This window comes from Lindgomyces ingoldianus (assembly GCF_010093535.1).
Source record: "Lindgomyces ingoldianus strain ATCC 200398 unplaced genomic scaffold BDR25scaffold_48, whole genome shotgun sequence".
Lineage (NCBI taxonomy): Eukaryota > Fungi > Ascomycota > Dothideomycetes > Pleosporales > Lindgomycetaceae > Lindgomyces > Lindgomyces ingoldianus.
Genome location: NW_022985209.1, coordinates 50,801 through 63,773, shown reverse-complemented (window position 1 = coordinate 63,773; position 12,973 = coordinate 50,801).

Genomic DNA, 12,973 nt, shown 5'->3' with positions numbered 1-12,973 from the left:
TTAACATAGCCTAATAATCTAAGGAATTCTTTAACTTTTTTAACTGTTATAAGTTTTAACGTACCTAACAGGTTGGCCGGCCACACAGGTTAGCCAGCTACTTTTGCCAAGCCCCTACCACACTCTACCTATCTACATAATGCCTTAACAACAACACTAGATTAAATCTTCTAAAGAATGTTAAATATAGCTTACTCTTTAGGCTTTTAAATAAAACTTAAAACTTTTTTTATAACACGCTGCAGCTATCTATAATGTCTCTTATATAACACTAAGTAATTAACGCGCTAGACAGCCTTTAGAAGCAGAATGCTAGCTTAAATTAAGGAATCTAACTAAGCTTAAAAAAAAGGTAGTTATTAAGTATATACTTAAGCTTATTACATGTAGATTTCCCCTTAGGCTTACAGCTATAGCTAATATAGCTAATTCCTTACGCACAGAGTGTAATCTAGGCTAGGTTAGCTTAAACTAGCCTAGTATATAAGTTAAGCACTGCCTTAAGTTTATAATAAAGTTTAATTATAAGTATAATTATAAAAAAGTACTTTATAAAGATTTAGAGGTTATCTAAGGCTAGTTTTGCCTAGTAGCTAACATAAAAGCTAAGTATAGTATCTAGAATAAAAACATGTATAACTTTAATAAGTTAGGCTTTATAATAGGCTAGATATTAACTAAAGCAGTTATTATAACTTTAGAGAAATAAGGACAGCTAAAAGTAATATAGTAAAGTAATAAAAAGTAAACAACAGTTATTTAAAGTATTAACATAATAAAGTAGGCTATTCTACTCTTTATTATCTTTAAGGGCTGCTATTACTTTTTTGCTTAGTATAAGAAGAAAAATCTGCTTTAAAACTAAGTTATTATAGTCTTTAAAAACAGCTAGACAATAAATAAGCTTAGGCTGTAGTAGTTAAAGCACTTTAATAAGTATATAAAGAGAAGAGTTATAGGCGCTTATTAGCTTTTTATTATTAATAGCTATAAGAGCTATAAAAAGAATAAAATTATTACTATCTATATGCCTTTACACTTATTACACTTTCTATAGCCTTTTAATGTAGGTTGTTTTACTCTTTTAAAAAAGGTGTATAGGTGCTAAGCTAAAGATCTTATGCATAACTAGATTACTTATATAATAAAACTTAAGTTTCTACTATGCTTTATACTTGCCTATAATGCAGTAATTAATTCTAGTAATATCTAAAGAGGGTTTTAAGACGCTAGTTTAGTTCTATTTAACCTAGAATAAGTTAAAATAGCCTTTAATATCTAGTTATGTACTCTATTACTACTACTACTTATTAATAATAAGCTCTAGCAGTTGTAAACTCTAAGCAATATCTTTAAATTTAAGTTATAATTAATGCTTATAAAAGTAAAAATTTAAAGGCATATAGATAGCTTACTAACATTTATAGTAAAGGCCTTTAAGAAAGTCTTAAAGAGGGCAGTAATTATTACGCACACGCTAGTATTAGTGTAAAAGGAGATTATAAAGCTTTAAGCAGTAAATAAGGCTACTATATAACATAAATTATATAAAATAAAGCAGATTTAAGCAGAAAAGACTTTAATAGTTAAGAATAGAGCTTATCTAACTGCTTTAAAGAAGTTTAAAGCGCGTAGTAATAGGAAAAAGCTAAAGACGCAGGTGCGCGCTAAAAAAAGTAAGCTAAGTTAAAGGTAATATAGGCAGTGCAATTAAACTAGGCATAACTTGCGTATATGTAAAAAAGTAGTAGAAGTAGACTCTAAATAATATCTTATGTTGTATTACTCTATATAAGGCTAAAGTAGGCTGTTTTGCAAGAGAATAGAGTAGTTTTAGTAGGGGCTTGTCAAAAGTAGCTAGCCAACCCGTGTGGCCGGCTAACCTGTTAGGTACGTTAGCTATTTAAGTACTTTTTATATTTTAGCTAAGTTAATCTTTATTTCTTTACTATTAATTATAAATCCTAAATATTTTGTTTTAGTAACATAAAATTTACATTTAGAGAGCTGTAGATAAAGTCTATACTTTTTTAGTTTTTCTAAGACTTTTTATACCTTCTATACATAATTTTCTAGGCTATCCTTTAAGTAGATAAGAACGTTATCTAGGTATACTAACATAAAGACATTAAGGTATAGGTTAAGAGCTATATTAATAATTTACTAGAACATTGCTAGGGTGTTTGTTAAGCTAAACAGCATTACTAGTAGCTTATCAAGTCCCTATAGGGTCTAGAATACTATAAGCTACTTGTCTTTCCCTCTTATCTTTATTTTGTTAAATCTGTCTTGTACATTAAACTTTATAAAGTACTAGGTGTCTTTTAGTTAGTTTATATTATCTTATATAATTAGTAGAGGAAATTAGTCTTAGATTGTGTTATTATTTAAAGTTCTATAGTTCTAACAGACTTAGATTTTTCCTTCTTTCTTTTTTACAAAAACTACTGCTAACGCAACTAGGCTGTAGCTTTTCTAAATGTAGCCTTATACTAACATTTAGTTAACGTATTTCTATAGGGCTTTTTTTTATATTCTTATTAAAGGGCAAAGCTTATAGGTTTTTAGATTGTAGTTTTTTACTAGGTTAATAGTGTAATCCTAAGGCTAGTGTAGAGGCAATTCTCCTAGATTGTTAGGCGTCTTCAACATATTCTTATAGTCTTTATATTTAATAGGAATACTACCTTTTTCTTAAATTCTAAAGATTCTAATTTATTTTACATCTTTATTAGCTTTAATCTTCTTATAAGAGACTTTTTTAAGTTTTTTTTTTATTAGTCTTATTACCTATGCTTTTAGTTTTTAATAGGGGAACTTTTAGAATTTCTTTTTCTTAGGGTAGTAACTGCTACCTTGTTTTACTTATTTATAGACTAAATATAAGTTGTTATAGCATGCTAACTAGGTTATACATGCGTAGTCTTTAGGACCTTCTATAGTTATTATTCTCTAATTAATAGCAAGGTTATGTTTTCTAAGCTAGTTATAACTTAAAATTATGTTATACTTACCTTTTAACAAGAGTATATTTATAGATTTTTAATTTCTTATGTTTAGAGTTCTAAGGTCTTTTTTATACATTTCTAAGTTAATTTATCCTTTACTATATTCTATTAAAGATGTATTAGTAAAGGTTACCTTAAATAGGTCTTTCTTTATTTAAAATAGAATGTTTTGTTATTCTACCTAGTTTCTATCTATTGCAGTAAACGTGCATCTACTGTTTATAAGGGCTAATCCTAAGCATTCTTTAAATGTAAAGGTAGTAGTTAGACTTTATCCTACTTCTTATCCTACTATAACTAGGGCTAATATGTTATAGAGGACTTTCTTATTTTCTAAAAAGTAAAAGTTAATATCTTATAAGTTGTTGTTAAACTTGTTCTTTTCTTTCTTATAAATTTAGTGCTCCTTGTTATAGTAGTTAGCTGCCTTACACTTATAGTTTTTTATAGGGTAGTGTAATGTTAAATAGTCTTCTTTTTTTACTACCTTTTACTAAAAATAGTAGAACCTGTAGTTATTCTATTCTTTACAGCTTACCTATTTCTTCTATTTATAGGAGGGGGCTGTTTAGCAAGTTGTCAGATATGCGCACCTACTGTCAAGACAGGAGGAACGCTTGACGAAAGCTGCCACATAGTACGAGCAATAAGCTCGAACAGTATGTTGCTGCAAATTGCAGCATTTTGCAAGCTGGTCGCGCATGGGGCAAGTGCGCGAGGGACTCGGATCGGCAAAACAAAAAGCCGAGCAACACAAGTAGAGCAGAAAAAGGATCATCCCATCAATACAATCAATCATCATCCCATACATCACATCCAAACCCATCATTCATCTCAGGAAGCCCAGAAACAGTGCTTCAATCTGACACAAGTATAGCAGTTAGTAGTTTTGTAGGCTAAGGCTGTTCCCTGCTATAGGCATCTATTGTGGTTCTTCTCCTATGTAGGCTACTAGCCTGCTTAATGCTTGTTGTCCTAGTGTCTAATGCAGTACTGTTGCGTGCACTAGTACTAAGGGTATAGATAATTATTAGGTCTGTGTAAGGTGTTAAGGGGGCTCTTTTAAGTCTATTAGGGGTACTCCTGTGTTTGTACTATCTGTACAGGGTGTCTTTTCTACTAGCAGTTATTAGTGCTATAGGTGTTGTTTCTGCAGAGTACACACTAACTATAGCTTTATTATATTACAAAAGCCTTTCTGCTAATTATAAGGCTTAGAAGCAGTGTCTTAGGTTTTCCTAATACTAGCTTTAGGACTTTAAACCTAGCAGGTCTGCCTAGTCTTTCTAGTTTCTAGTCTTAGATTTTAATAAAGAACTGCTATTATTTCTTTTTATTTATAATGTTATATTTAACTTTAGCTATTTGCTATATTATGTTAAACATAAAGTAATTATTACTAATATTTATCTAGTAAAGCATAACTATGCATTTATTAAAGTAGTTGTGTTGTAGGCTACACTTTTAGCACTTATATTTTTTAGAACTGTTTAGAGAGTTCTCTTGCTAAAGTGCTAAAGGTCTAGTTATAAAGGGGAAACTGTTCCTCTTTTTTCTAAATGTTTATAATGTATCCTTAGATCTAAGTCTCTTCTCTATATCCCTCTAGAATTATAAGGTTCTATAACACTATATTTAAGCTACTAAAGTTTTAGATAACTACTTTCTAATATTTTTTAAAGCAGTTTTCTAAAAAATAGTTTTCTTTGCATTACTAGTAAAGTCTGTTATTTAATCTTTTTAATATTTCCTCTTTTATAAGGCTGTGTTTAGCAGTAATAGCTTTTACTATTATAGTAGTATTTTTATTCTCCCTTTTTTAAAAGTCTAGGCAATTTTAGCAAAAATGTCCTACTTTTTTATAGTTTAGGTAGGCCTTATTTTCTAGCTACTTTTATTATTCTTTTATTAAGGGCAGCCTATTGCGTTCTAGAACCTAGCTTTTCTTTAAAAGAGGGCTTTATATATGCTTAGCATAACTAAGGTCTATTAGTTTTTTATTATACCTAGGGGACTTTTTTTTCTTAAGGATAAACTTTAGTTTCTAAGAAGTTTCTTTTTATTATTTTTCTTTTTTATGCTCTTTATAGTAATTATTATAGGTTGTTGCTTACATAATAAGTTTTTTAAAAGTAGTTAGTTTATTATTATGTATAAACTTATTTTTAATCTTATTACTTAACTTATTATAAAACATGCAGCAGAGGGCCTTCTAGTCTGTCTATCTACAGATAGCTAGCTGCTCTCTAAAACGTGCTGTGTAGTTCTAGGCTAGGCTTTTTTCTTATATTATAGTGTCTAATTTATTAGCTGCAATTCTTAGTTTGTTAATAGTTTTATAGATAGCTATAAGAGCGTCTTTAAAAGCTTTAACACTACTAAATATTTTTTTAGTTTTAGAAGTAAGTGCTGTGCTGTTAGCTTTAAAGTCTATCTAGTTATCTGCGTGCAGCTAGAACTAGATTATAGAGGGACCTTCTAGGTGTAGTCCTATTTAAGATATTATCTCTGCATTAGTCTAAAATGCTTTTTTGTTATACTGCATGTAAAGGTGGTATCTAGTAAAAAAAGAGTAGACGTTCTTAAATAAACTTTTAAAAGGCTTTAAAAAAGCTAGTCTTAAAGTCTTTTTAGCTATAATACTTATTTTTTTAGTTAAGATATTTTAAAGTTTAGCTAACTTTACTAATAGTTTATATATTTAGTAAGCATAGTTAGTAGCTTACTAAAGGTTTATAAGTTAGAAAAAGTTCTAAGATCCTATTACTTTTTAGTAAAAACTTATAACTTTTTATTAAAAGCTTACTAGTTTATTTATTTCTTTACTAATTTACTAAAGTTTTTTAATGTTATTCTAGATTATGTTAATTTGTTCTGCTAGAACAGCTTTACTTTAGGTAGGAACTTCTATAGATCTTAATAGGGCTATGTAGGCTATGCTAGTATCTAAATTATATTAAGTAGTTATACTTTTTAGAGGGGGTAGTATTTAATGTTATAATCCTTACTTTGTAGAAGTACTTAGGTTAACAATGTTCCTATAAAGGGATAAGACAGGTAGTAGGGGCTAACAGTAGAGTGTACAGTCCTCCGTAAAGGCTATTAGGCTTATAGAGGAGGGTAGAGTAACTAGATTATAGTTTGCCCTATTTACAGCAGTATAGTAGCTAGGTTAAACAGTCCTGTTAGACAAGGTTAAAGGTATATATAGTGTAAGATATATAAATAGTATTGCAGCTCTTTAGAAATCTAAATGCTACTTAGTCTATGTAAAAAATAAACTAAATGTTAAACACACCTTCTAAAGGTTGTTTAAAGTAAAGACTATATATATATATAAAGGGCGCTAAGACAAGCTAGGTAAGTTTTTATAAGTTAGCTGCTCTACTAACTTGTCTAACTTACTTTACTTGTTAGGACTCGCGTCCTGTTCCCTTACTAGAGGACGCACTCCTCCTCCACCGCGGGTAGTTGCGCGGCTTCTGTGTCCTCTAATTAGTCTATAAACGAGCCCTGTTCTAACCTAGCAAGACTGTGGAGTATCGCTGGTGGAGTTACGCCGGTCCAACTGTAGACCGTAACAAAGTCTTAGAATAAAGTCTATAGTAACTATTGTCTATAGTTGCCTTAGGGCTTTAATTAGCTGCAGCTATTTATATAGTTTATATCTTTAGAAGTTGTTTTTATTACATGTCTTACATTCCTTAAGTACTTTTATACATAATTGTTTTATTTTAGGTATGCGTTAAAAAATAGTAGCTCTTAGCTTCTTCTAAAGAGTACTAATTTCTAGGTGTTTAAATATTAAAGGTTTATAGTATTTATAAATTAGATTTTTTTATTTTTATTTAATTACTATAAGTGCATAGAGTTTCTTTATAAGCCTAAGCCTATTATATACTAGTTCTTTTTTTATTTTTTTAAAGAAAGTAAATTTTTTAGTCTTTTCTTCTCCTTCTTCTAAATAGTTAGGCTTTTAGCTAAGAGTGTTAGGTTATTAATTTTACACTTCTAAAACATGCTTAATACTATAGTTAAACTAGGCAAGTTTTATTACTTATTATACATACATTAGTAAGAGTTTCTTTATAGTTAGAAACATAACTAAGCTTATATAGTTTGTTATAATGTTAAAACATTTCCCTATTTTATGCAGTTCTGCCGCCTATATTTATACTATATTTAGTATTACTTTTAATTTCTTATTAAGTATGCTGTAGTCTACTTTAGCTCCTAAGAACTTAGCTAAGTAGTATGCTACTAGGTGCTATTTCTTATTTTCTTATTTTTAGTAGAGTGCTACACTACTTGCTCTTAATAACACATTTATATAGATCTTTATATCTAGTCTAAGGTTATATATTCTTAGCACTAGTTTAGTAGTAACAGCTTGTTTTAAAGCTTTAAAAGTGTTATTTATTTATAAGGTCTAGATAAATTTTGCTACTACTTATTCTTTTATAGTTATGTTAGTTAATAGTAAGGCAGTTTTAAAGTAGTTTTTAATTACTTATCTAATATATTTAGATCGCCTAAGAAATCTTTTAATCTCCTTAACTATTATAAGTTCTAGCTATTCTAAGACTGTAACGGCGCAGGCAAGACAATGGGTCCGAATGCGGTATGAATCCACTCAGAGGCATATGGGAGTGCGTGGGGACTCAGAGACCTGGGAATACCAATGACACCTATAGGCCTTGTACGAAAGGATATCAGAAAACTACCGAGCTAGCTACGGGGGCGAGGTGCGACTAAATACATGAGGGAATAGGGGTAACAGCAGGGGTCGGGGCCAGGTCGAGGTCGGGGCCGATACGGGGGCCTTCCGGGCCATCCGAGATGGAACGATTCATGAGGATCGTTACAAAGACCTTTTATATTTTAGTAAGATTAATCTTTATTTCTTCTTTATTAATTATAAATCCTAAATATTCTATTTTAGTAACATAGAATTTGCATTTAAAAAGCTATAAGTGTAGTCTATATTCTTATAGCTTTTCTAGAACTTGCTATACCTTCTGTACATAGTCTTTAAGGGTATCTTTTATGTAGATAAGGATGTTATCTAAGTATACTAATATAAAAACATTAAGGTATAAGTTTAGAGCTGTATTAATAATTCTCTAGAATATTACTAAGGAGTTTATTAAGCTAAATAGTATTACTAGTAGTTTATATAATCTTTATAGAGTTCTAAAGGCTGTAAGCTATTTATCTTTTTTTTTATTTATATCTTATTAAATCTATTCTGTATGTTAAACTTTATAAAGTATAAGATTTCTTTTAATTAGTTTATAATATCTTATATAATTAGAAGAGGAAACTAGTTTTAAATTATGTTATTCTCTAAAGTTTAATAGTCTTAATAAACTTAGATTTTTTTCTTTCTTTTTTATAAAGATAACTGCTAAGGCAACGAGGCTATAGCTTTTTTAAATATAGCTTTATACTAGCATTTAATTAATGTATTTTTATAAGGTTTTCTTTTATAATTTTATTAGAGGACAAAGCTTATAAGTTTTTAGATTAGAGTTCTTAATTAGGTTTATAGCGTAGTTCTATAGTTAATGTAGGGGCAATTCTTTTAGGTCTTTAGGTGTCTTAAACATGTCTTAGTAATTCTTATACTTAGAAGGAATAGTGTGTTCCTTTTAGATTTTATAAATACTAACTTATTTTATATCTTTATTAGTTTTAAGTTTTTTAAAAGTAACCTCTTTTAGTTTTTTTTATAACCCTTATTACTCTAGCTTTTAGCTCTTAGTAAGAGAATTTTTAGAGTTTTTATTTTTAAAAGTAGTAACTGCTACTTTATTTTACTTGCTTATAAGTTAAGTATAAGTTATTATAGCATGTTAACTAGGTTATATGTGTGTAGTCTTTAGAACTTTTAATAGTTATTATTTTTTAGTTAATAGCAAAGTTATGCTTTTTAAGCTAGTTATAGCCTAAAATTATATTATATTTATCTTTTAATAAAAGTATACTTATAAATCTTTAGTTTTTAGTCTTTAGTGTTTTTAGTCTTTAGTGTTTTTAGTGTTTAGTGTTTTAAAATTTTTGTTATATATTTTTAAATTAATCTACTCTCTACTATATTCTAATAAGAAGGCGTTATTAAGGGTTACCTTAAATAAGTTTTTTTAAATTTAGAATAAAATGTTTTGCTTGTCTACCTAGTTTTTATCTACTATAGTAAAAGTGCATCTACTATTAATAAGAGTAAGTCCTAATTATCCTTTAAACATAAAGGTTATAGTAAGGCTATGTTCTACTTCTTATTTTATAGTAACTAGAACTAATATGTTATAAAGTACTTTTTTATTTTTAAAAAAGTAAAAGTCTATATTTTAAGAATTATTAAACTTATTTTTTTTATATAACTAATGTTCTTTATTATAGTAATTAGCTGCTTTACACTTATAGTCTTCTACTAGGTAGTGTAATGTTAGGTAATCCTTTTTTTTATACAGCTTTTTACTAGAAATAATAAAACCTATAGTTACTTTTATTATTATAGTTAGGCTACTTTTCTTGCTTATCAAGTAAAGCTGTTTAATAAGTGTAGTAATTTATAGTTTTATAGGCTAAGGCTATTCCTTATGATAAGTATCTATTGTAGTTTTTTTCCTATGTAAGCTACTAGCCTGCTTGGTGCTTATTATCCTAATGCTTTATGCAATACTATTATGTGCATTAGTACAAAGGGTATAAACAGTTATTAGGTCTCTGTAAAGTGTTAAGAAGGCTTTTCTAAGTCTACTAAGAATATTTTTGTGTTTATACTACCTATATAGGGTGTCCTTTCTACTAGCAATTGTTAGTGCTATAGGAGGCGCTTCTATAGAGCATACACTAGCTGTGATTCTATTGTATAATAAGGGCTTTTCTACTAATTACTAGGCCTAGAAGCAGTGTCTTAGGTTTCCTAAAGTCTAGTTTAGGGACTTTAAACCTAGCAGGTCTGCCTAGTCTTTCTAGCTTTTAATTATAAATTTTTGTAAAAAACTGCTATTATTATTTTTATTTACTATGTTATACTTAACTTTAGCTATTTATTATACTATATTGAACATAAGATAGTTGTTACTAATATTTATTTAGTAAAGCGCAACTATGTATTTATTAGAGTAGTTATGTTATTAACTACATTTCTAGCATAAGCATTTCTAGAACTTTCTAGAAAGCTTCTTTACTAAAGTGCTAAGGGTCTAGTTATAGAAGGGAAGCTATTTTTTTTTAATATTTATAATGTATTCTTAAATCTAAGTTTCTTCTTTATATCTTTTAAAAATTATAAGGTCCTGTAACACCTAATTAAGGCTACTAAATTCTTTAATAACTACTTCTTAATATACTTTAAAGTAGTTTTTTAAAGAATAGTTTCCTTTGCATTACTAGTAGAGGTTATTATTTAATTTTTCTAATATTTTTTTATTTATAAGGCTGTATTTAACAGTAATAGCTTTTATTATTATAGTAGTATTTTTATTCTTTTTTTTTTAAAAGTCTAGGTAATTTTAGGAGAATTGTTTTACTTTTTTATAGTTTAAGTAAGCTTTATTCTTTAGCTACTTTTATTACTTTTTAGTTAAAGGCAGCTTATTACATCTAGAGGCTAGGCTTTTCTTTAAAGAGGGGCTTTATATATGTTTTATGTAACTAAAGTCTATTAGCTTTTTATTATAATAAAAGGCTTTTCTTTTCTTAGAAACAAACTTAAGTTTCTAGAGAGCTTCTTTATGCTATTTTTCTCCTTTACATTCTCTATGCTTATTATTATAAAGTGTTACTTTTATAATAAATTTTTTAAAATTAGTTAGCTTTTTATAATATGTAAATTTATTTTTTATTATGTCTTTTAGTCTATTATAGAACATTTAGTAAAAGGCCTTTTAGTCTGTCTATCTATAGATAGCTAGCTGTTCTCTAAAACATGCTGTGTAGTACTAGGCAGTTCCTTTTTCTTATTTTAGGGCGTCTAATTTGTTAGCTGTAATTTTTTGTTTATTTATAGTTCTATAAATAGTTAATAGAGCTTCTTTGAAGGCTTTTATAGTACTAAATATTTCTTTAGTCTTAGGGTTTAGTGTAGTGCTGTTTACTCTAAAATCTATCTAGTTATCTATGTGTAGTTAGAACTAAATTATAGAAAGTCTTTTTAAATGTAGTCCTATCTAGAATATTATTTCTACATTAGTTTAGAATGCTTTTTTATTATATTACATGTAGAGGTAGCATCTAGTAAAAAAGAGGTAAAGGTTCTTAGGTAATTTTTTAAAAAGCTTTAAAAAGGCTAGTTATAAAGTCTTCTTAGCTATAATACTTATTTTCTTAGTTAAGATATTCTAAAGTTTAGCTAGCTTTACCTGTAATATGTGTATCTAGTTTATAGAGCTTATAGCTGTTTGAAGATTTATTAGTATAAGTTAGTGATTAAATTCTGCTACTTTTTAGCACAAATTTTTTACTTTTTTCTAAAGACTAATTAGTTTATGAATCTTATTACTAATCTACTAGAGTTTCTTAATGTTATCCTAGATACTGTTAATCTGTCCTGCTAAGACTTCCTTATTAGCTATTAGAACTTCTGTTAATTCTAATAGAGCTGCATAGGCTATATTAGAATTAAGGTTATGTTAAGTAGTTATACTTTTTAGAGTAGAGTAGTGTTTAATGTTATAATCCTTACTTTATAAAAGCACTTAAGTTAATGTTATTCCTTAGGTGATAGAATAAAAGGTAGGGGCTAACAGTAGGGTGTACAGTCCTATGTAATATCTAATAGGCTAACAGGGTTTAGGAGGGTAACTAGATTGTAGTTTGTCCTTATAGTAGCAGTATAGTGGCTAGGTTAAACAGTCCTATTGGATAGAATTAGAGATATATATGTTGCAAGATATATAAATAGTATTACAGCTCTTTATAAAGCTAGAATGCTACTTAGTCTATGTAATAAATAAACTAAACATTAAACACGCCTTTCTAAAAGTTATTTAAGGTTAAAACTATATACATGTCTAGGGGTGCTAAGAACAAGTTGCGTAAGTTTAATAAGCTTGTAGTAACAGGCTTACTAAGCTTGCTAAGCTTGCTAATTTGTGGCCTACCTTCCTATTAGATGATGCATTCTCCCATAACTGTGGGCAGCTGCGTTGCTTCCGCATCTTCCAATTGGATCGTACGCGAGCCCTGTCCCAACCTAGCTAGATTGTGGAGCACCATCGGTGGGGTTACGTCGGTCCAACCATAGACCGTAACATCTTGGCAGGCGGGCCGACCTCAGCCCCGCAGCCTTACGATCCCCACTCACTTAACCTTGGCTATGCCTTTAGTTAACTAACTTAACTCTCTAAAATACCTATAGAATTCGCTACTTTACAACCCTATATTTAGAGTGGGTCGGCCATCCTCCCTACTAGCGCCACTATTGTGTCCTTCGCTTGTAAATTCGCCTTCTGCTGTAGGCGCTGTATGTAAACCTTACTGCCCTACATTGTAATCTAGCAATTAGCCGTACCTCACCTTAACCTAAGCTTCTTTATAAAACAAAGGATATGGTATGCTATAGTAGAATTAACTTATAGCACTCTTGTATTTACTTACTTTCAGATGCAAACATTCAGTATAGCTTAGCATCCTATCTTCTCGTATGCTCGCTAACTTTGATACCCAGGACTAATATTCCCAACGGACGAGCGAGTTGCCGTGCTCGTCTCTCTAGCTAGGCTGCCTCCTTTAAACTAACTAACGATCTATTCCTGCCGCTTGCGTCTGTCTAACTTCATGCTAAACAACACGTCTTTTACGACATTACGACACCGGTGGGTCTAGCCTTATTGAAGATTTTGTTGGTAACGCAAACTCTATTACTACCATACCGTCATGGCATCTACGATATCTTTTAGCGACACGAATACTGGTTTTTAAGCAGGCATTATCAGCGGGTCAGTTAATAACACCAC